General features: G+C 37.5%; 1 long non-coding RNA gene across 4 annotated transcripts in view; it reads right to left on the reverse strand.

The window, feature by feature from the left end:
- Positions 1-26,287, reverse strand: part of LOC135248665 (uncharacterized) — a 291,561-nt gene that overhangs the window by 78,451 nt on the left and 186,823 nt on the right. For all 4 annotated transcript variants that reach the window (XR_010328472.1, XR_010328473.1, XR_010328475.1 and 1 more), the window contains exon 4: positions 22,035-22,115. This is a non-coding gene — a long non-coding RNA (uncharacterized LOC135248665). The remainder of the gene's footprint in view (positions 1-22,034; positions 22,116-26,287) is intronic.

The raw sequence follows: 26,287 nt of genomic DNA on the forward strand, positions 1-26,287 counted from the left end.
TAATGCTTCTAAGGCACTTGGCATTGCTTAATGGGGAGGAGGCATAATCTTGGTGTAAACACAATAACAACACATTATTGAAAGTGTGACGACTTTGTCTCTAATATTGTTTTTATTTTTATTGTAGTTACAGGAGTCGGCCAGTGTGTGGGGTGCCCACTTTCTAATTGAGAGAACCTGGGGGGAAACCCTATAATAAGGAAGCCCCAGTGCCTTCTGGGCCATTCTCTCTTTCTTTCTCACTCAATTCTAGGTAATCCTTAATCCTGAATCCGGTTGGATGGCCTGCTGGGTTTTTTCCTTTACCCTCCTTTCTTCACAGGTTTTGCGTTGTACATTCACATCCCATTGTTGCACATGCACATCCACACTCATTTAATATAAATACCCTACATTTCACACATACATGCATCACTGTCTTCTTAATAAATCATTTCTTTGTTTAAAAGTATACCTTGTTGTGTTGTCTCCCTTTTTGTCACGACTATAGCTTGAGTATAGCTTCAAGTAACAAAAGTTTTAAGTTTTTATATTAATTGCCGAGATACATGTTCACTTTGGTAATCTGGCATTTGCATATTTGTTTTTAATTTATAAAAACATATATGCAATTAATAATAAATATATTTATTAATATATTTATTAATAAATACAAATCGTGACAGAGGGATAATACAGCCTTTGACAAAGAGAGGGTTTAATCACATGATAATGTATTGAATAATAAGGATGGGGCTTAAACATTGAATTCACTAATGCAACATAGGCTCTTCCAATGTGCAGCAGCTTAAAATACATACCATGGCACACATGATTGACAAGATCAGAACACCTGTACGCAATTTTATAAAATATCAGATCTTGAGGAAAAACTATCTATCGTTCTTTCTCTATGTCAAATTCTCGGATAATGTGAAGAAATAGGTTTTGATTGATTCGACTGATTCTACGTGTGTCAATAAAGGGTTTATATGTCTAGAGGGTGGAGGGTAGGTGGTGTTCTTCATCCTTGTTTAGTTGGCACATTCATTGCACATTATAAGATTATTATGTCTAAATAAATGTGGTGTGTATGTTGTTTATTGGCCTTATCAGCCTTTACAATGATTTATAGTTAGGTTAATAAACATTTGTGGTGTATTCAATACACACATTTCAATATCAGATGGTTTAAAAAGGTTCAATTAAGTTAATTAAACAATACTTTCATTGAGGTTACCTCTTGAGGTTGCCCATTGTTAGCCTATTAGTCATTAGCAGATATCTCACATACGTACAGGACAATAAAGCAATAACAAAGCCAGTTCTTGCAGGTGAGAATGGATGAGGCTAGCATATGTCTGCATCTGGCTGCAAATGCTTACTGTTGAATGCACTCGGCAAATTAAACATAATTAAACAAACAGACATGGACATTTATTTATTTATTTATTATTTTTTTGGAGAAAATAAAAGACCGGCGTGTTACAGTATATTTTGGCCATTTTCAACCATATGACCACAGTTCAACCCTGAAAATTTGCTTGAGTTGAATTGAGCATTGAATCACATTCAGTAAAATTGATATTTCAAATATCTTCTTCTTATAGCCATTGCTTTCTTTGTATTTACTTGAGTGAATATTAAAGCTATAGTCTACAACAGCCCAAGGCAAGCTACATAAAGAGCTTGTACTACAATTGTTTTTATTTAATGCAGTCCAAACTGTTCGTATTCCTTGAATTCACATCCTGAGAACAAATGTCTGTAATAGAAATACAATCACTCTCCTACTTCCCTAAGGAGCATATTGTATTAAAATATATATATTAAAAAATTTTGACATGCGTGTGTGTCCCTGTTTAACACTGAGATCAAGGCCACAGCTCCCATGATGGTAACTACAACATTGACAGGTACCACCTACAATTTGATCGCAAATAACTGAAAGTCGACCCCCCCCCCACCCCCCTCCCTTACACACACACACACACACACACCACTCTCCCAGGTGATTATGTACATATTGTTCTCTGTGATGATCTTCCAATAATGAAACAGGATGTTTGCAAATAGAAGATTCTATTAGCCTATATACTGTATATACATATATATATATATATATATTTTTTTTAAATCCCTTCTAAAAATTGCACATGATAGGGTATAGGATGGTTGAAAATAAAATAATGGCGATATTTTTGAAGGACCACAGATTAGTGACTAATTCTTTTTGAGGAGTCCCCAGGAGCAAACAGCTGATGGTCCTGATTCATTCCCTCTGTCACCCATTTTAATGTTGATGTGCACACCAATATCTCAATTAAAGCCTTCTTTCACTAGAATATATTAAAAAAAGCTATAATAGTGCACAAACAACCGAAATTCGATCGGCAGTATCAAGGCATACTATCAAGGCAATATAGCTTCATTTCTATGGTATATAGAAAAACATAAGCACACAATCTTATGGTATATATTGCTAATGAACAAACAAAAGCATTATGTTTGAACATATTTGCTTGTGTTCCATTCTAAGCAATTTCGGTGATTTGTGGGTTATTAAGTTTCCCCTATCATTGATCACAGCTGTTCTGGCATCGGGATGACATGAGTGTTTATATCTTGGGAAATTCCTGTTCTGCTCAGCAATAAGTGCTACATTAACCACATATATTCACACCTTGTTGGGTCGCGGTACCTGATGAAGCACGTGTGCATCCCAGTGGCATCTCAGAGATGCACTATTTAGATGATGTCAGGTGAATATTGTGGCCTCTCCAATACAGTATGTTTTTTCTTATTTTTCCTGTTGGGGAAGTTGGTGGGATACGTACGAATTGTGGTTCTGCATTGACACGTGTATGTGTCAGAAAGTATTTAGTGCAAAGTCTGAGGCAATTTGAGCAGGCAGAACATTGTCTCCGCGGTGTTGCGGTCAATGAGCCATTAATATATGCTAATGATGGTCTCAATCAACCACACACTCACCTTCGACCTGCAAAGCTGTCCAGTTGTGTAATGCAACATCTACCCAAAGCTGTGGGACAGCAAAAAACTAGCTATATCAATATTTGCATCATCGTGTTAAGCATTCAGTAGTAGTCAGTAAAAGATTATTTGCTTGTTGTTTGCTACAGATAGTGAACAGCTAGCTAGCTAGCAAATATTTGCAGCTGTTGTTAAATGTACTGTGAGAACACTTTCCCTCTATGTGGCAATATTCAGTTTGTTTACAGTGCTGCTGTAATGCAAGTACAAATCTTGCCATGGCAATTGTTTCAAGGGCATCCACCCATCTAGAACTGATTTACTTAAATCTGGCTGTGGATGGTGCTACCAGGATAAGGGAACAAGTGAGTTTTGATCAGCACAAGGAGAGAATTTACTAAAGGGGACTATGGGCTCCTTGCCAGAGACTTGATTTATCAATTGCTCCTAGACTATTCTAGGAGCAATAGATAAGAACACGGTGTGCACAGATTCGTTTGTGACCAGTAGAATAGTCTTGCTATTAGCATAGCAAGATAAATAGCATCTAATTGGCTGGCTAGTCTAGGTAATCTTGCCAACTTGCTGAACAATAAAGAGGACAGCTGAATTACACGCCATAATATGAGCCCATTATTAGTATCAAGAGTTTACAAAATCAATGGAGTCTATACTCCATACAAAAAAAGTATACAATGAAAAAAACACTGAGAAACATACATGTGCAAGCATGCAGGCACAAATAAACCCATACACATGCACGCACACACACACACACTAAATTCTTCCTGGTGGGGACACTGTACAGAGGAAGTAAAGTGTTTTCAAAACAATATTGGCATTAATACTATATGTAGAATGTCTGTCTTCACAGTTTAAATGTCCTGCTATATATTCTTCCAGGTAGAGACACATTTTGCTGTTATTAGAAAAAAAAATAGGTAAACATATTTTTTTTATATATATGCATTAATGTTCATTCTTCACAGTCCACTCCTTATGGTAAATTTTCAATATTCTGATCACACTTGAGCAAATGAACAGTGCCATCTATTGATCCAGTATGAAATTGATTCTGCAGGGAACAGACATCTTGTTCCAGTTCAATATGTTTTTCACTGAGCTGTCCCAGAAAGTTCTTCTCCACAAGCATGCATGTATGCAGGCACGCACGCACACACACACACACACACACACACACACACAGCCTCAAAGTCCAAATGGATTAAAAGAGAAGCTCTTCTCTTTTTCTATAAAAATGAATAAGTTTAATTGCATTTAATTTCAGAAGGAAAAATGCAAAATAATAAAAGCATACAATAATCAAACAAAAAGCCTTGAACATTAGGTAACCGAAACTCTTTAGCCTACACTCCATGACATATTGTTGCGTATTTCACTGAAAGAGAATGGTCAGTGTGAGACAAAAAACATTACTGTAGGATTGGTTCAGCTAACTGACATGCTTACAACTGAACAGCAGCAAAATGAAAAGCAAACTGTTACAAGCTCCTTAGTTTTTTTTATTTTTTCTGACATGTACTCATATGTGCAGTCAACGTATAGCATATTGCCAATTGAAGCATTTTGATGCTACATTCGGTGATAGCATAAAGCTAAATGTAGCATTAGAATGTACTTTCCACCAAAAGCTTGGGAAACAGCAGGACCAAGAACACATTTGAACTGTAGTATAAATGTGGCCTCAGGGGTACTGAACACATCAACATTTAAACCACTGTAGCATCTTTATTTAAGCAGAATCTTGGCTAAAATACATACAACAGTTCAGATGTGAAGCAAATGAGGACAACACAAAAGGCATGGCAGTGATATAAGTTTATCGGAATGCAATATCTAAAACTAGTATTTGTTCTTGTTCAAACCATAAACATGATATAACACCTTGAGCGATCAAGTGAAAAATCATTTTAAAACGTTATGACTTGTCAGAGAGAGAAAATGATAATATAGAACCTCACGGGAGTACACAATCATGTTCATAAACCCATGCCAGCTGTTGCAAGCTATTTTCAAGAGCACTTCTTTACAATTTGTGATATTATTGGCGCTCAGTAAGTCACAGGTGGTTTATCCATTAAAGGTGCGTTTGTTTTTTTTCAGTCAAACATTCTGAAAGTACATATTGCACATCAGTATTCTCAAGTTAAGATCCCTCAATTAAATGTTGAAAATTTATGAAAAAAGACACTTCAGCACAAGTATTTTAGATTTTTATCTTTTTATGTCTTAAAGTTTTACCTGAAAGAAAACAGCAAACCCTGGCATGGGGGTGTGTGCTGTTACTAGCAAGAACATTTTTTGTGAAACAGCTATTTACTGAATTTTATTTGCTTTAATTGAGCTCCCATTCACTAGACAATGACAAAAACCCAGCCCACTGACATTTTGTGTCCAAAAGGTAGTTGCGTGCAGTGCAGCACCATTTTGAAACAGAGTGTGTGTTGAATACGACTGACTGGTCATCAGTTTCATGGTGCTCTCAATTACATTTATTTTAGTTTATTTTTGCCGGTCAGCGCGTTACAGAAGTAGCTATAGTTCAATTCGCGCTATGTCCCTCAATGGCTGCGTTTTGAAAGAACGTGTTCTTGTTGCATTGACGCAATTAGTGTTTTTGCCATTTCAACCTAGAAGTGGCTCTGACTCCGTTAGAACCAATGGAGGCAGCAATGTTTGTAGTAAAGCAAACTTTGTCATGCAAGTAGTGTAAGTAGCCTATGCCAGCACACTATAAATAGACAATAGCTGTCATTGGGTGGGTTCAAGGGTTGCTAGCAAAAGCATCTGGTAACACTGCTTTTCTCCTTAACCTGCAGTTTAGGAGACTGCTTGGAGACTTGTAGGCGCACTGTGAAGTCGGCTTCAGAAGCATAATTATGCTGCACCCCCACCAATAAATATTTATGCCTACATGCAAACTGCCAACTGCCTGCTGAAGCTTCCAACAAATTGTTAAGCATGTCAGTTATGTATTTGTTATTATAACAGAGTCTCCTTCCTATTTTTAATATATCTGACCTCCAGACCTCAACATTGCTCTTTTCGTTGTTGGAAATCCTGAAGGAACCATAAGGGGCTGTTTCTGAATTTTGGGAAAGGAGAAATATTGTACTGAATAATATCAATAAGGACCAAAATGCATTTTGGCCCATTGAACACATTTGTTTTTAACCCTGGAGTATGTGTTAGATTATCTTGCTGATCTCAGAGCTATTCTTCTGTATCCTTTATAAAATTACTTTTTCCTTTTTAAACTCCAACATAAATGTATCCATCCTATGTGGGCACTGTTTCTTAAGCTTATTTTCTCTTTAGCTTGGGAACATATGCATTTTGAATCCACATAATTTAGCATGTGCAGTCCTACTGTCTAAAAGCTGTTCCCAGTCTACACCATCTCCATCTAGTTTAAAACCGCGTGTAGAGGAGATGGTTTCCACTTGTGAAAAAACCTCAAATGAGATAATGCTGTGGTCACTTGATACCACTCGGAAAGTTCTTGAAATTAGTACAATTACCCAAGCCCATACTGAAATGTACCCCAATGAAATCCAACAAATTGCATAAAAACAGATCATGTTCATGTTTTCCATTTCACAGACACATTATCCCAGCTAATGGCAGGAACGCCAAGTCAGCCATTATTAATGCTTTCTGTTCCATACAGGCTTCTTCGATGTTGCCATAGAGATTAGTGTTAAGCTATTATCAGAGTCAGTGGAGACACTGGGGCGAGTTGCAGCATAACACATGAAAAACTGACTGTATCTGGCATTTTTTCATGATTGCATGCATGCTAGTCAGATTAAACAAGTTACATGCAGAATGTTGACTCATGTTTAAAAAAACATTCCCATTCTAGATTTTTAAAATATGTCATGCAAGACTTTAATAAGGTATACATCACGGTAAAACATTCAACTGGCAAGGATAATTTCTTTTTTCCCAGCACTTCTGCTAGGCCTACAGCAGGGGTGTCAAATCCTATTGGAAAAGGGCAGGTGTGGGTGCAGATTTTTGTTTTACTCCAGCACTGCATAGATACTATGGGGCCAACTGAGCCACAAAAGGAGCTAGCTGGGCAAAGAGATAGTCCACCAGTAGGAATAGGTGGCTTCACTGACAGGAAACTTAAGAAAAGCAGATAAGTTTCTGTAGAGCAGGCTGACACAGTGGTTTATAAATACAATGAATGGTGAATACCCAGACACCATCATAAGTAACACCTAATAAAATCTATTAAAACATTTTTTTTAAATAAATAAATAAATAAATACATCTCCCAAACTTAGCATGTGTGTATCAATAAATACACACACTCACACTCACTGACTCACATCCTAACTCCTTTAGCCATACCATACGTAAATATAATATTCCCATACAGGACATACTGTATATTCCCATTCACCACAGCAAAACAGAATGAGCATTCATTAGTTTCTAATTTAAAAGGCAATTAATGCAAAATGGCAAGCTATATCTTAAAGGGTTTCATAAGTATCGTGGCCGTGTGTATGCGTGGCCCGCGATAAAAAATGGTATGAATGGGAATGCAAGGTTGATAAGCAGCGTGTGTGACTATATCTGTGGCGCGGAAGGTCACCCTGCACAGGAAATGTGTCCATAACTCATTCAGAAAAGTCATTTGCAGTGCAATTACTATGCATTAAATGTGATTACAGAGGGATTAAACGCTGACACGGACTCATTTAAAAGTTATAATATAAAATATAGCTGTAGAATGAGATGAAAGAATAAATCCCCTGAATAACTGCAGAAGGACAATACATATCCACTGCAATAATTTATATAAATATTATATATCAGTAACTGAGCTCTATTGTATTTAATTCATTTGTGACATGGCCTCAGTTACACTCAATATGCATTGGCTACTGTCCCAATTTGTAATTCTTGCCAACATTTTATTGGTAAGAAGACAAATGGTCTTTAACAAACAAAAATGAAAGGGTTTTTAAACAGACCTTGGAACACTAATTAGTCTAGTCCAATCAGTGTGGCTATTATTAGTTGCCTAAAATGTTGTCATTGAAATCCTGTTATTTGCAATGAGGGAATAGGACTCAGAACACTGTGGAGTGAACAGAACCTGTCTTCATAAAGATGGGACATGGATTCCACAATTACAATCAATCCATACTTTCTTATATACTTTATATCAAAGATAAAGCAATGTAAGCCATTGTGAATATGCAGTGTGCATAGAGTCTTCCCCAGACTTATTTCAGTCTCTGCTCAGCTGCAATGTACTATAGTGCAGCTTGTTTCTTTTTGTCTTTGTGAAAGTAAAGATGGCTTAACAAACTTGATGCATTTTGCTGTGTCAGTATGATGCTAAATAAATTACTGCATGCATTTTGCTGTGTCAGGATGCCACTGACGGCAACCATTTGGCATACTGGCAAAGGAACTGGGCTTATAACCAAAAGGTTGCCGTTTAATTCTCAGGTGGCCTACCGCCACTGTACCCTTGAACAGTATACTTGAGCACCATACATTTAAGAGAATATCCACCTCTGGATGGATAGTATTTGAAATAATTATGTGTTGTAGTTTAGATAATCAGTTCATGATAGAATAATTTGCCAAATAATTTGCTATTTGTATTTTCCATCTACTTCCTGCATATATCGAAACTTTGGTCTTTTAATTGTGACACAAATGAGCATAACATTAAATTAATAATTAAGCTGTTCAGAGCAAATTCCCCCTTAGAAAATAATTAGAAGGTTCTGCAATGCAGAAGATTCTGTAGAACATTTTAAAATAGCTTATTCCAGACGCCTGTTTCATAGGCTGTGTCAGGTAGGTACTGTAGGTACAACTCCATTCTGCAGCTCACTTCGCCCCAATCACTCTGAGATTATAATTCCCCGGAGAGCCGAGGGAGGCCCAGCCCCAGAAATGCCACCCTGTCTGACAGCTGCTGTGATTAACTTTCATTAGAAAACTTGTGTTCTGCTTTCCGTTGTGAACTCTGGCTCCACTGAATTCTGGCTCATTAGAGCTCACAGTTGAATGCGGGTTCTGGTCTGTTGCAATCTGTCTCTGTGTTCAGTGTTCCAAAGAAATATGCACTGTTGCTTCATCCAGAAATGTCAGCTGTGGTCAGGTGATTCACTGGTGATTAGAGGGGACTTTGTGATTCTGTTCATACCAAAGATTCTGTTTTTTTAGAGACTTCACGATATTAAGTTAATCATAAACATAGCAACACATTATATATCAATGCGGGTTCAATTATTCCCTTTTTAAATCAATTTTGTAAAACAAAAATGATTGGGGAAAACACTGAACAGCAATAATTTTGATTGGGAGAACTGGAGGCATTCCACTCCAGTGTGAACGTGTTCCTGCCATACCTGAAGTTAAGTATGTACTGTATGCGAATTGTATTCCTCCAGATGAATCCATATAACTACACAAGATATAACCTCTAATCGAAGTATGAAGGATATAGCTAGAAGTACTTCATAAGATGATGTGACATAACAGCAATTATGCACATTAATTTGTGTATTTATTTTTATTAAGGTAGTTATTTTTTCTGTGCACAAGTGTGTGGTTCTGGGTTTTTGTATTGTGGTCGCAGTTTTAATTATACATATTTTATTAGGAAGTGTGCAATTGTAACATTCTGTATTACATGCAACTTATTTGTACTATTATCATATTAATGGGCCTGTATTTTTTTTTTTTACTGTCTGAAACCCACATCTCAAATGAAATCATACAGTGGACAAATATCTATAGTTGGATACATAGCAATGTCATTTGTCATAGGGTTTCTCGGTGACAACCTCAGCATTTTAATGGCTCCGTATCAAGTGAATTGGTTTTAAGAGTCGGCGTCACTCGAGGCTGTGCTCCGTCCCCTGACCTTTTCTCGATTTATACCAGCTGAACTGCAGTATGTGCTGGCCTAACTTTGAAAGCACATTCAGCTGACTAGGTTTTACTGTGATGTCTAACTGATGAACTGCCCCGAGCCGATTATGTCAGTTACGTGTTTTAGATGCATTGGCCACTTGGTTTGTTGATTGCTCTCTTAAACAGAAGATAATAAAAACCGAAGAGATGTGCCCGAGACCGGCCATGCAGAAACCACTCCCCACCTGCTCTCCCTTCCCCCTGGGATTATTCAGCAGGAAGTGGAGCAGGTATCAGGTTTTTAAATTTCTTGCCATCGAAACAAAAATTCCTTCTCTGCTCCTATAGGCTGTGAGTACATGAGTGTTCAAGAAATTATTTATTCTTTTAAGAAAATCCAAAAGCTGTACAGTATACTTGAATACATGCCTATTAACATACAAAAACAACTTAACTGACACTGAAGAACTGGCAGTGAAGGTTATGTTTTGACGCCATTCAGCTTTCAGAGAGCAGTATGTCTTCTTTGGTTGTGCATTGTTAATCAGGAACTAGGCTACTTAGATCTTGATATCGCCCTAGGATGACCTTGTGCATTTGTAATGATCCATAAGAGCCTCTGACAAATAATCATTTAAAAATTAATCAAGCTATTTTTTAATTTCCCTGATTGTATTTTTCCTGTGCAAGAGTCCTCAAGTCCACAGTTTCTCCTGGGGACTCACAGTATATGCTGATTTTAGTCCATGCCAATCTCTTGATCAATTAAGGTTGTTCAAAATATGCTTACTATAATTGTGCGGTTAAACTTAGTTTAGCACAATGCACTTTTGGCTTGTTGCCATTTTATTTCAGTAAAAGCAATTTATTTTATACAGACGGTTTCAGGTTTTCACACTGAGCACATGGCACCCAGCTGATTTCATCTGTCATTTTGTAATTCAATCAATTAAAAATGGAACCTCTTCCAATTGGAAACATTTTCCCTGTAGTACATACAGCCCTATAAATGAAAGCCCAAGTTGATCTGAACGATTGAATTTCCTGGGATGTGGGGGGATGTGGGAGGGGGGGGGCTTCACAGAATTCACTTTGGACTTCTTCTACTGGACTGGGAAGAAACCTGAAAACCAGCCAGTAATTTGTAATTCAGTTTTATCTGGTCATTATGTTTTTAGGGTAAATGAAGCATGACAGTTGCAGCAACACAGTCAATGTATTTTGTAATGGATTCAACATGACTATGACTAGCCAGGTCAGCACACAACCCCCCATCCCCACGCCCCACCCCCAGTTCACAAGATAAAACATACAAATATACATTAGCCCTTTCATCATCAGGTAAGGGCTAACATCAGGCAGCATGGCATTCCTGAATGACTATTGAATGCTTGCCATACATGGAGTAAGTTAAGACGTCATATTCTTTCTCCAGGTCTCCCTGGTTGGATTCTGACTTAGGTGCGCTCTGACCAACTTCTTAACTGATTTAGACCCATTTGAGGAGATTCTTGAGTTTAGATTTTAATCACAAAAGATGGATGACTTAAATTCACAGATTCTTAAACTCATGTCTTTTACAACTGTAGCACACAGTAAGTCATGAATTATTTTCTTTGTTCCACCATCCATGGCTTTTCATTCTGATTGCTTTGCTTCTTTTAATAAGACTCGTATTTCCTAGACTTAAACAGAGACACATGCATACACATACAGTCTATATGTCCATCAGTTGCAACCACTCACCAGTTCAAACTTTCAGCACAGCCTTAGTATTTATGTAGCTATTCATAACAATAACAACAATCAAATAAAGCCATCTCCATTGGCAGTGCAAGTCAATTGCCACAGACATAACTAGCATTAGAAACCCGGGAGTTTTCTCCAATATTACATTATAGGCATTTAGCAGACGCTCTTATCCAGAGCCCTTATCCAATACCACTAGAAAAGATAACATACACACGAATACAAACTACATATGTTCTAATTTGGGATTTGAGCAATGCTAGAAGGAATAGAAAACCTAGCTCACTACTTAAGTATGCATGGTGAGATATATTTCTTAGTTCTATATACAGCATTTTCTTTGGTTTTCCATGTAGCCTTTATTTGCTGAAACTGCACAACTCCGGTCTCTTCCCCACAGATCATCCACTGAATTCATACAGTATTCTTTCAACCCTGCTGATGTTAACAAAATAGGAGGTTAAAAAGGCAATGTTGTGTTGCTTGTGCTTCTCGCAAAGTATTTAAACATTAAATAAACACAACCAGCATGGATGATACTAAAATGCTGTATAGGCTATTGGGTTAATATCAATAACATGATAGATATTCACTGAAAATGACTGTTATTCTTCACACAGACCACTTTACTACAGTCGCAAGAAAGCCACAAAGAACAGGTACTGAAACTATAGTGTTCTTTCAGCAAATTAATTTTGCTTTTATGTAAATGAGATTTATACCATTGTGTGAGACACGAGCTGGTGGAGGAAACCCCCTAACTATATAGCGACAAGAGTTCCAGCAGGGCTTTTTAGGGATTTATAATAATCACCTACATTTCATAACAAAGTCGAAGGACTTTCTAACACTACTATGAAGGAAGCTGAACAGATTTCTTTGTAAGATTCATGAATAATTCATGCAAGCGTGCTGAGCGAGGTGAGGAGGAATTAAGAACTGAGAATTGAACTTTGTCAGGTCTTTTAGCCTATATGTTTTCGTGTTTGTGTTTTTGAGTGAAGTTTTCTCACAAGAAATCCTCAATAAAGGTGCGGCAAAGACTTGCTACACTGTTTTATAAGATCGGTTAGCGTGTTTCTATTATCACTCAAGATAGGATAGGGAAAGGCTGCCATAAATTATTCATTAATAATTTTATTTTGGCATCCTACAAAAATATTTGCCAATGGAATGCTCCAGAAATGGAGACACCATTTCTCAAGGAGTTGATTGATCAAAGTCGAGCAGTGCATTTAAATGTTTCACTCTGTTAGCCAGAACACAACCCGCCCTGGACCAAGTTAGCCATACTGCATAAGTTACCATGGAAATATACTTCAATTAAAATTCAGTTAGCATCATGATCCTGAAAACCCAGGGTTAAACCTTAAGTTATCTTGCTGTGTAGTGTACCACCCAAGTTATGTCATCAGACCTAATTTAAAAACACAAAAGGGCTTCTCAGGAGGTTTATCCCAGAGAAGGACTCAATGCACAAAATGCAGACTATGACAGTTAAAGCCAAACTTCCTGTTAAGCATTGCATAATTAGCCATTGCCTCCCTTGGCAAGGGAGGGTTGCAGTCAGCAGTGTTCCCCCACCTCATAGTTTAACAGTCCTCAAGGTAATCCACATGCACCATCTGCATCATATTACAATCCACCAGCTAAGCCATGCACTTCCTGGGGAAGAATGCACAGGTCAATTTCCCACAAGCCGAATCTGCTTGAGGAATCACTAATGTGCATTATTGTGTATATCTTGATGGTATTCTTTGGATTGTAAAAGTTCTGTTTAAGTGAGCATAAAATCTAGAATTTTATTAACTACAATATTGCGACCATTAAAGGTCATCGGATGATAACGATACTGATTACATTATACAGTAACTTATCATTTCCAAGTAATCATGGTGTTCTTGCCTTCGGAATGTGTCATTATACATTATATTACTTGTAATGCGGGGCCGACGAATATGGCGAACCATTGCCTGTAATGAAAAAGAGCAACCATTGTGAATGCAGTACCAACATTTGTCTTTGATGAAATGGCTCAGGCATTACTGTGCCCTACTGAGTTTAGAATAAGATTAAACCTCCCGCAGATGCTAAATACATCAGGATGGATTCTGCAATAGGACTCATATTACCCCTATAATGTTCTGCATATATTTATATAAGCAGTGGTTTAAAAAATGGCAGCTATATTACATTAATTATAGGCTGGAATATGTCCAGATAAATCAAATTTTAAACAAGCTACTAAACTTGCAATTCACATAATAAATCAAATGATATCATTATAATGTTGGAACTATTTTTCAAAATCTAATTAAATCAACTAGGGATAGACACATTTAGATCACATTTAAATGAGATGTATAACAATATTTGCTGGGTGTTTGGAAATATAAGTTGGCTGAGGTGGCTTAGCTTTAAATCAAGTCACTGTGCTCGCACGCTGCCGGTGTGATGAATAGAGCAGTCAGCTCCCAAGGCCTGCTGTTTCCACAGAGGCGCTGGTATAGAAAAGGAGCTCAAGACCCCTGCATCATCACAAGTAAGACATTACTGTGGCTTAGTCAGTGCAAAACTGTTTTACACACAAACACGTGATCAACGCCTCTGCCACAGGGAGCTGAAGACCCTTGGATTTAAGCAACGTTTCACCTTAGAACTAGGCTCCTAAGCAAATCAAATGTATTCCTTTTTTTCTTCCCATAAACTGAGCTACAAGTCCAAAGATCACCTTTAATGAATGAAAACATAGCATACAGTTTGAGTTGAATGCTGAGCTCTCATTTCTCCAGGGGATATCTTTTCAGGTTGTTGTCGAGTGTTTTGTTAACGCCATCTGTTTTCACTCAGCTGGCGAGTTATGCATGTTTTTACATTTGTTTTGCATTGTTTTGTATGGTGTTATGAAAACTGCTTCCTCCGGGTAAACAATGTTTTCCAGTGTCCGCGGACTGGACTGTTTATATAATTTAATTTGTTATGCTGTGTATTCTTGTTTTGCTCATAATGTGCCCTCAAAGAGAGTTAAGGGGTTAGATTTTTGGTGTTTTAGAAGGTGTTTTAATTTCCTTTTTTCCAAAGAAGCGTGTGCCCATGTACCCTTGCAGATTATATTTTTAGTCCATTGTTTGCACTTCTTTTCTGAAATCAAAAAACAATACACACATGCTTTATTTTTTACATTTAAATTTAAAGTTTGTAATGTTTATGAGGCTACAAAACAGATTTTCTTGTCTAACAGTTGTCAACTACAGCGGCGGATGATTTTCACAGTGCATCACGCAGTTAGGTCATGCCCATTGTTCAATGCTGTAGTGTCACAGTAATTTTGGAGTAAGGAGAGTTATCTAAATCCATGCGTTATCAGGGGGTAAGCTGTTATAGTGGAGTTGTGCATGTCTATGTCTATTTTAGCCTTTGTTTTTGGACGGTATTAAATTCACTCTGCAGGAACTCATGAGTGTCCCAGTGAGAGATGACTCCAATTTAGTTGTATTGATAGATGCATTCACAATCATGTTTGATAGTAATGATAGATACAACAGAAATATTTTTCTTTATTGAAATGGGAACTATGCCATCTAGCATGGCAGCGCTTGAAGGCTGCGCTTGATATAGCTCCAATGGAACCTTCAGGTTTGAAATATTTGATTTAAAAATATGCCCTAATTGTGATTACAATGGTCAAGCTAAAGTCTTGCTTATCACAAGTTATCTACATCATCTTATTAGAAGCTTAAATGGCAGAATTACTGCAATATATGTAATTACTGTAATAAAGAAATTCTGCTTCATCCTTTCATTATCTATCCTCTCTGATTTTTCTTACACATTCATTCTTTGAGTTGAATCAATGAATTTTTGTAAAATGTAAATGGAACAATAATCTGTAATTGATTTTGCAGCTGCACTTCATTCAAGCTTTTCAGAACGTTAAACAGGCCTTCAAATTGAAGTCTTGAAGAATATAATTGGATACAATTTATCAGATTGCTTGGAGTCCCATTGAAGAAACCCTAGTAAAACCAATAACAGTTTAGCAAGTACATTTGAATATATCTTAAGAAATATTTTTACTGGTATCAAATATATATATTGTTTCCTTTCATAAGTGGTCTAGTATTGTAATGCAGAAATAATAAATAATTGATCAACCGAATAATATTGATCAAAACCCACCTCTTAAAACATCAAACACACTCCTCATTATTGCAGATGCCAAAGCTGTTGTTGCACATTTGGGGTCAAATGGATCATTCAGCAGTCAGGAAGCAATTGGATTTCACGTTTGATTGGTGGCTCACAATAAATCCCCTTACTTCTGCGAATGACAAAAAATGTATTCAATGCAGTCGCCCCAAACATTCTTGGCAGACAGAGATTTAAACATTCAAATTTGCACAAAAGATGGCTCAAAGTGTCACAAAGTGTTTATTCTCAACAGATCTCTCTAATGCTACACATGGTTGATGAGGACTACAGGATGCTACAATATGATGCTATCAGTTGTGTTTTTATTGGATTTTACGATTGAAAACATAGCCGCATCCACTTGCTCTGTTTTTAATGTATAAAGCCATTGTTCATCTGAGTAAAGTTATTAGGATGCATGTTTTATAAAACGTCTAGCCATCTTCCTGGTGGCAAGAAATATTTGGTAATCTTTTTATTTTTTTATTGTCGTATCATTTATTTAATTATGTATTTATTATCTTGTACTCAGCTTTTAACACAAACTAGCCTCATGAAGTTCTATGGAAATGCGTGTCAGCATCAACAATAATGGTCAGTATAATGATCACTGAACCTGTGTGTGTGTGAATGGGTGAATGAGTATGAGCATCAATTGTAAAGCACTTTGGATAAAAGCGCTATATAAATGCAGTCCAAACAGCCTGAAGTGGACTTTGAAATGCTTGGAATGATGGCAAACTGATGCTAACCCTCAGGTGCCTTAGTTGATAGTGTACAGGTAAAAGCAAGCCAATGTACTGTCCAGATAGAGGGACAGTTTAGAAGCATTCTGTTCTTATAGTCCGTTCGCAGCCTGTTCAGTTCTAAAAATTAAAAAAAAAAGGACAAAAAGTTTGATTCAAATTAAATCAATTTAACAGGGTTGTATGGGAAATGTGTTTATGGAGATGAGGGCACAGAAGCTGGCAAAGTGCTGGGCCTACTTAGTAGAGTAAAAAATAATAGCCAATTTACCATGAACAATGAAAATGGGAACTTTAGTTGCATCTAACAATAAGGGAGTGCAACCTTTTTCTTGCAAAGGTGAACGTTTATAGGACTTTAGATAGCTTTAGTGCACTGACATCTAGAACTGAAAACTTAAGACACAGAACACAAAATGGCTTACACCTGCACTTGAGCACGAAACAAGGTTCGACTATTGTATTCTCCGGGCAGCGAGCCAAAAGAAAGTGGTTACGCTGGCAAGAAGCCAATAGGAGGGAAAAAAATGAGCATGCCTGCAAGTGAGGCAGCTGCTGTCCAAGGATCTGTAGATGAATCAGGCTGGGAGAGGTCACAGGACACAGCTCCTTGCTATTCCTCTCTCTACTCCTCATGGTGCCACAGTCCTTTACCTTGAGAAAGGGTAAACCCTCAGATCTGTGAATATCAGAAAGCTGGTCCTACCAAGGGTGACAAGCAGGGCTTGACACAAACTCTTTGGCTCACAAGCCACTGTGAGTAGTGGTTTTCCGAAGTCATCAGCCACAGCATTTTAAAATGTTTGGTGTGGCAATCATTGTCAATTCTATGTTTCCCGATCACAACCGCTGAATCTGATTCTGCGCTCTCTACTAGCATGGAGTGTCAGTAAGCAAAAAGTTTATAGCCACAATGAGTATAGTATTTACAGTTTGTATGCGGTGCCATGTTTGGTAGTAGTTCGATTTCAGGCGAGTTTCTCTTTCATATCCATACTCCCAGCTCAACTGAGAAGGCAAGAAACAACAGAGCAAAGTAGATAGGCCAATGGGATGAGCGCACAGTGTGCACCCAGTACTCATGGGAGTTGTAGTATCATGTAGTACCACCTCAAGTTGACTTATTTCAGATGCCTTTTGTAAACTACTATAATATATATCTTTTTTTCATAGAAAATGCTACCAAAGGGCAAAGAGTGACAAAGTTTCACACCACTGCCAAATTCTACCTGCATTTGGCGGGTGGCAGGTGTTAATGTCAAGCCCTGGTGACAAGTGCATGACATCCACGCGAGCCGATTAGCCCTTCCTCTCCTTCACACCAAGCTGCCGCAACAGTTTGCTAGCAGCAAAAACCTGGTGCGATCCTGTGAAAAGACCCCGGCTCGAAAAGTGATTTCCCCAGGCTCACCCTAGCCTTGAGCCAGCTGATGCTAATTCTGAACTGCTTGACCTTTCCTCCCATTTATCATTCAGGTATGGATGGGAGCTGCAAATTAAAAGGATTACCAAATTCATATTGCCATAAATCCCTTATCTCTGCTTCCCACATGTGATTACATTTTCATAGAGCTGTTTACATGGCCTCGCTCAAGTTTTCTCAAACGGACATGACCCGCATTATTCTAATTCTTATTATTACCTGCTAATCCTCACACCCATCCTTGCTGGGAAAAAGCTACAGGGTCTTAAGTTTATCCAAGTATCCAAGCATCACTTTTGTTTTGTTTATACTAGGACTTGTATGAGCTGCCTGCAGGTGTGTCAATGCGTTTCACCCTGAAAAGAGCACGTCTGCATTGTATTGTGCTGTATGTGTATTATTATTTATCAAGAACTAGGCAGAATATATGATAACGTATGGGTGCTAGTGAGTAGGATACTAAAACCATATGCCTAATACGCTATACAGTGCACTGTATAAGAACAGTATTTGGACAGTGACACAATTTTAGTTATTTTCGCTCTGTACACCACCACATTGGCTTAGAAATGAAAGAATGAATATGAGGTTGAAATGCAGACCGTGAGCTTTAATTTAAGGCTATTTAAATTAAATCCATGCAGGAATTGCAGCCCTTTCATACATAGCCCATTTTAGGGAACCAAAAATTAACTGGACAAATTAATAATCTTAAATAAAGTCATTATATGTATTGCCTGGCTGCAAATCCTTTGCATTCAATGGCTGCCTGAAGTCTGCAACTCACAGACATCACCAGACTCTTGGTATCTTCCCTGGCGATGCTATGCCAGGCATATGCTGCGGCCATCTTCAGTTCCTGCTTGTTTCAGGGGATTTTTGCCTTCAGTCTAGTCTTCAGCAAGGGAAACGCATTCAGCTGGATTCAGGTCGGGAGATTGACTTGGCCAGTGAAGAACACTCCATTCCAAATTTATTAACATTCCAAAATTAATTACTGAACAAAATGCAATAAACAGAACAGGATCAGAGCGAGCTGTTATTCCCTAATGCAATTCTGAACAATGCCTCTGTGTTTATTCGCTATTCAGCACACTGTAAATGAATGGCAAATTGCCCTCTGCACCTGTGAGGCATTGAAAGCCCCTTTTTTTCTGGACCCAAACAGAGTCCAAGGGATAAACACAGAGTACGTAACTGCAATGGAGGCAGGAAGCAGGGAAAAGCAAGGCACCGGTATGTGCCATTGCTAACAGCAGATTATATTCACTTTCAGGTGTTGTTCACCATATTATAATTGCATAAAATGGTTTGGCCACATTAAGTCCGCTTCTACTATACTTACCATAAGTTGTCACCAATACACACATATCCCATTCCAGGAAGTGAAGTTTTTCTTGTATCACATAAATCTTCTGAAATTCTAAATTTGTGAGGCGCTCACATAAGTCTACCCTGAATAATTACAGAATATGCATAATTCAAAAGACAATTTTTGTCTTGAATCACATTGTTAAACTTGCTGAACAAGTTTTCTGTTGATGGTATTTGGAGGCTCTTTATCAACATGCTTTCTAAATGTCATAACATTCCTTGGGTGTGAAGAACATGCATTATTTGGTAGTCCACCCCTTGCTAATTTAGAAAATGCTGGTGCAGTTGTGTTACTTAATCACCAAATGCACAATGGGTCACTGCTCATGGTATACTTCAGTAAAACATTAATATGATTTGTGCAATGAGAAAATATGTTGAAGGGTAAAACTGAATATCAGTCACAACTAACTGACAGAAGTAATCTGACAGAAATGAGACAGCGTAGAATGAACACAGATTTTAAGGACAAAAACAAGTTGATTATGTCAAGCTGATTATTCAGTGCTTCTCATTCAAGAAGAAACCTTTCTATTGTGCAGTAAATAACGAGAGATTATCCACAGATAAGTCACAAAGCTGACAGAACTAAAAATAATGGAATGAAATAAAAAAATAAAACTAAATGTGTCCTGACACAGACTGCAAAAGCAATAATCAAGCTGTGCCCATAATCCAAATCAAAATACAACACAAACAAAGGTCGGCGCTTGTGCAAACACAGCTGGTCTTTTGGTATTTTATGCAGTGTGAATGCATTAAATGATGTTTGCATCAAGGCATTTACTGCAGAAGGGTCAAACTCCCTGGCTTTTTATTGCTTGCACTTGGTAGGTGGAGGGTCAGTTGTTTGTTGGACATATTTTAATATTTTATTGTTAGGATCAGCAAAGCACTTCATATTCCTCAGAGATTCATATTTCATTTGTGTCAGTGTTGTCCTACAGTAAGTACATGAGTCATGACCCAGCTAGCAATCACTGGGCACAGAAAATTTCCGGAAGATTAGGGTAAATGTTCCCAAACACATGAATTTGTCTGGTTTCCTGCAATGTTCCACCTACTGCTAAATCATAAGCACTGTTAAGGACCATTCATCATTTTATTGTGAAAGTTAGAAATATAAAAATAAAAATCTGCCTTTGCGCTATATGCTGCATGGATTACAATACCATACGGACGACTCATCTTTTTTTGTGTGTGTCCTTCAAATATAAAATCTATTTTATCACAGAAAAATCACTTCTGCACACGCACGCACGCACGGAATATTTGTGCACTTTTTATTTTTCTCGTTTTAAAAAACAAACTTTATTGTAGATTGTAGCACAGGTGCTACTGAGAATACATGGCATAACTTGTATGAAGAAACACTCCCACACACCACCTCCTGCCAAATTTCATATTTTATTGCAATTTCAAAGCTATAAAATTTCTGATTTAGCATGAGACAATGTGTGGGTATTTATGCTACTTAAAAGCAAATCTCAAATCATATTAGATATATGGAATTCCACTTAAACACCTGCCGGGAACATGATACAGGGATGCAGCCTGACAGGTTTATAATCTGTCATAAACCATTCTATCGGACCAGTAATTCAAAGGCCACTGTCATTTTTGTTATGTTTTTTGGTGAACTCAGACACGCAAATTAATTTCTCTTCTGGGTAAATGCTTGAGAACACTATTTCATGTAAAAAAGCAACATGATACTGTAATGTGCGTTCAATTCAGATAATTTATGGAAGTAGTGGAGTTAGTGGAGCATTGTAATGATACAGGAATCCTAAATTTTAATCAAATCAAGAGTACATGCCATAAGATGCATGTTAAAATGCTTTATGCAAAAAATACCAAGACACAAAAGGAAGTTTTTTTTTTCTCATGTGCTTTTCATTTCTATGCATGGTGTCAGGTGTGAGTTCATATTAACATAGCTCTGCAAAAGATAAGCTTCAGTGGAGGTTTGCCTGTTAATAAACAATGGCTGGGCCACCATTAAATATTTAATGAGGAGTGGGAAAATAACAGACTTATTGTGCTGAATTCCCAAGGTTTTCAGTAAACTTCAGTGCATTATTTTTTCCAGTGAAGACGCCAGTCTTTGTACATGCATTGTAGGGAGCTTTCTCCTCGCATTTCCAGCTCTGTGTATATACAGGGCTGGGGCAAAATAAAGGAAGACCAAATGAAAAGGACTTTAACTGCAAAGTTACTAAATAACAATTAATAAAGGCAGCGATGCACGTTAGTCATTATAAGCTGAAGGCCGATTAGCAGTACGCTTGACTCCAAGGCTAATGTACAAAGACACATAACCGGGTATAAGGAGCACACACCCTGGATCCCTGTGAAATGGGGGAAAAAAAGACAACTTCTGCCATGGAAGGCTTTTTGAAAATATTCTACTCCTCGAAAAAGAGATTATGCCTGTCAAATTCAGATTGCATTACACAGTTGGTCTGTTTGTCTCCCTTGGGGGCTCTTTATTTCCCATGGGTCAGTTTTACCCACTGAAAGTTCATCGGGCTTATTTGTTAGGAGATTGGATGGATAGCAACAGAATCCATTCATTTTACAGTTGGAATTTATCTCCCTGCCTTATAGCGGTAAGATTGTTTAAAATAAGCACAGCTCCATGAAATAAGAGGAAAGCTCACCTGCTGCGGTGCGTAGGTAATCCATTCCACAGTCTGTCTGTTCCACAAGGGTCCTGCCACTGCAAAGTCCTCTCTCAGCAACTGTAGAAACAAGTGCAAAAACAGGATTTAATTGGCGACCTGTTTATGGCACAAGCTTATTTATTTATTAATATATGTTTGTCTTTTTAGCACTGTCATTTTTCAGTGTGCCAGAAGGGAGGCTCCCTTTCTTTCTAATCCCATTTGCTCTTTTATCTTTTCCCCCTGACTTCAGTTGTGCTCTTATCACAGCAGGCCTCAGCAAAATTTAGATATACTTCTGTCCCGCAAGACAAAGAAAGATAAATAGTTTCTGTCTCAGCTGCTACCATTTGGAAGTCATCACTGGTGAATATGAAAGTCGTTAGCAAATGTTCATACAACCCTGAAAATTCATCTCTGATATTAGAAATCTTGGAACGAAATTGTATTAAATGCTCTCCTGGTTATAAAAAAAAAAAAAGACTTGTTCCATTTGTCTAGGACTTATTTCATATAAAGAACACATTAGCAAACTCCCCAATAAATATTAGACCAAAATGTGATCCCAGGCTGGCTTCTATTTTCAGTAGCTGGGGTTGAATATACAAAGCTTACAAAACCTCCCTGCCTGGGCAATTCTGTGGCAAATTATACATTCATAGGACCTGCCATATTTTGCACTGGGATTCATCTGAGATAGATTTAGATTTGGCACAAGTGCCTCCACTGCATATGCTATAGTGGGAACCAATAAATGTGATTGTAAATTGTAGCAACATTTCAATTCCATGGATCTTTTTGATTTGCTTTGATAAATGTTATAGATTACTGGTGTTTCTTCACTTATTCATTATTGTGCATATTTCCATTATACTACACTCCCTTCCACTACATTCCCTGTTAGTCTGCTTCCAACCCAGAGATATCCCTAGCATCTCTTACAACGGTCTTGTGTTCACAACATATTCCCAATTCTCTTTCCATTCTAGTCACTTCTACAAAACCCACAAGTGCATTGTAAACAAAAAGGTCAAGAGGCACTGCTGACGTTGCCAACTAACTCAGAGACCATGGGGTTTGGGAACAAAGCAGATCTCAGTTCATTCATCTCCCCGTTTGGGAATATATTAAAAATGAGGAGGGATCCCCTGAAAGATTTACTGCAAAATTGATTCAACAGAGTCCATATCCCACATCCTCCGCATGTGGAGTCATAAATACGACACTTTACTACAGCAGGAATCAATTACATTCTTCTGTACCTCTGACTCTGAAAGATTGCTCAGTAATCAAGGGAACAACGCCCTTCACTGGTGCTCAGGAGAAAGGTTAGGGGGTCGTAAATTTGGATGATCCCACTTTGCCCTTGTCCGCCTTGCTGAATGGTCGAAGAGTATCCTCCTTCCCACATTGTTTCACCCACATTTCCTTCCAATCCACAGAGACCATGACGATGATTCAGTACGGCTGGAATGTACCAGAGGAGCCTGAACTTCACCTGGCCCATAGCCAATTTATCTGTCAGATGATGAATATAAAATTTTGGGAAATGCCTGCTTCATGGACTAAGGAAATTAAAAGGGCATATTTGGACTTTGACTATGAGCTGGATTCAGCCAAATGCACTTAAACTGTTTATATACAATTCAATCAAACCACCGGGATTCACCTGTCACCATATCTAAATAAAATCTACTTCGCTTGCCTTATAGAGATGCAGTGTCCAGAAGTAAAAGGTTCCTGCCAAAAGAAACACATCAAATAGCGTACAAAATACATTTCATCAAATGATTGCATAGTCTTCTCAAAAGCACAGGAAGATGGACATCCTGGCAATCTAATAGAAAGTGAAAAATAATAATTATGTTTGATTCATTTCATTTGATTACAAAAAAAGGAAATCATCAGGACAAGGTCAACTTGATTTTCGTTAAAAATATAGCCTTATAATCTCACAGCTTTGAGACACAATGTTTCGTATTTTGAATCAATTGTTTGTTCAGTTTCATGAACTGATTAATTTTCTATCAGCAAGCTATTTTGTTAAAGACATATTTTTACCAGGATCCATGCAGGCGAGGTTGTTAATTTGGAGATGCATAATATTATGCAGGTATGCAAAGATACCATATTGGTCACTGAGCTTAGGATGTCCTATCCTATCATATTATCCTATCCAATCCTTGCAGTATTACATATAAACTAACATTAAATCATATTACAATATTAAGTCATTGGTTAATCCTATTTTTTTTGTTTTAATGCTATTCTGAAATGAGGTGAGCAACTTGTATTCAGCAAAAGGTTCATTAGTATGTGGGGTGCAATGCATGAAAGAATACTCCTGGCACCAGAATAATAAAAAAAAGTAGTCAAATTGCAGAAACTTGTGGTCTGGTGTGCATCTTAACTACTGTCATCTTTAGGAAGTAGAGGTACTACGGCTAACTTTTTATTAACATTTTAACCATGTGCATATCTGTTGTACTGAATACTTTAACCCCATCACTAACCCAATAAAATTTGAATGGTTGATTCTACTGTTAACAGCTGACATAGCTTTTACTCTGAACAATGTATATGACTTACTGTATATTGCACTGGAAGTAGGATTGACACTAATCCAAGAAAATGCCCTACTATCTTAAATAAAGCAAACAATACATCTGGTCATTTGTCCTATTTTTCCTCTTTAAAAATGTATTGCTTTTCTTCATATAATTATGCAAGCAGTTTCATTACCGCTACTAAAACAGGATGGTCAAAAACAAGCTTTCCGAACTGTACAGATTTGCACCTCTAAGGCCAGTTGTACCTGTATTGATGTATTATAGTGGCACTCAAATGTCACAGGATTCCTGTCAGTGTTCTCAATAAATACAGTATCGTAGATTTATCTCACTTATGCAAAAAATGCTATCTGAGAGCAAGTAATTAGTACAACATATGATAATTCATATTTGAGAACACTAGTAAACACATTTACAAATTTGGAAAATACAGTATGAATGCATGTGTATTCATACTGTATTGCTTTATATATGCTTTAGGGGTGTGCAGAGACGTCATTATCTGTATCTGTCCAACCAACAAAATTATCTGTATCTGTATTCGGATAGAAGACAGGAAATGGGTGTGGTTTATACCATAAGTCACGTTAAATCGGGCAAACGTTGTATTTTCTAATATTGGCATATAAATAATTATTTTATTTTTTTCAGTTTGATTGTTCAATGTCCCTCCTCCCCTTTAACTGGGGGGACATTGAACAATCAGAAACTGAAAAAAACATATATATATATATATATATATATATATATATATATATATATAAATCAAAAGATTCTGTTTTGCATTGGAAATAGAAACTCTTTACAATAAAGATATATAGAAAAATGTCCTTCAGTTGAAGGGAATAATATGAAATTCCAATGATGCTGCGTTCGCGTTTCTTGATGTGTTAACGTTACTGCAGTTCGCTAGGGAAACGTGAGTTACTACTTTAGTAATTACATAACAGTAATACATGAACTTTTTTGCCTGTTTTATTTTTTTATTTTTTCCCCCTACTGAACTAAGTTTGGATAGACCGCAAACCATCTGATGTCGTCATATTTTCCCTTGGTGGCAACTGTTAGCCTACCATGAAAATTCTGGACTGGATTTTGTGTTCATTTGATCGCCAAGACCTATGGCTGATACATACAGCATGTTACATCTTAAACGGATGAATATTGATTGAAGTACAAGGTAAAACCTTTCGCAAAATATTTAGACTGGATTTTTTTAAATGGAGGAAATTAACACATACAGCTAAAACTACAGGTTCTAAGCTTCATTATGATGTATAGGTTGCGGGGGTTTGAAAGAAATCCAGCTGCCACACCAGGCTTTTGTCTCGCTAGCTCCCGGACCTGATGTCTCCTCCTCCTCGATGCGAGAGTTTCCCTGAGTGATAGCCGGGAATGGACAGCTCTCAGCCGGCTGCCTGCTGTGCGCTGCCTCGGTGGGGGCGACTACAGAATATAGCGATCACTTTTCAATAATGTGTAGTAAATGAAACGACTAGTTAATGAAATCAAAGTCCTATGTTGGCATTTTTTATCTTGTGGCCACAATGATAATATCCACAATGATATGAATCGATTTGAAGAAACATAATGGCTGACGCACAGAACTTCTTTATTAAACGTTTTACAGCGCAGTGGCTCAAAGTTCGTTGGTCTGTGTGCTGGAGTTCCAGATACAGC

The sequence above is a fragment of the Anguilla rostrata genome, chromosome 1 (assembly GCF_018555375.3).
Source record: "Anguilla rostrata isolate EN2019 chromosome 1, ASM1855537v3, whole genome shotgun sequence".
NCBI classification, from domain to species: domain Eukaryota; kingdom Metazoa; phylum Chordata; class Actinopteri; order Anguilliformes; family Anguillidae; genus Anguilla; species Anguilla rostrata.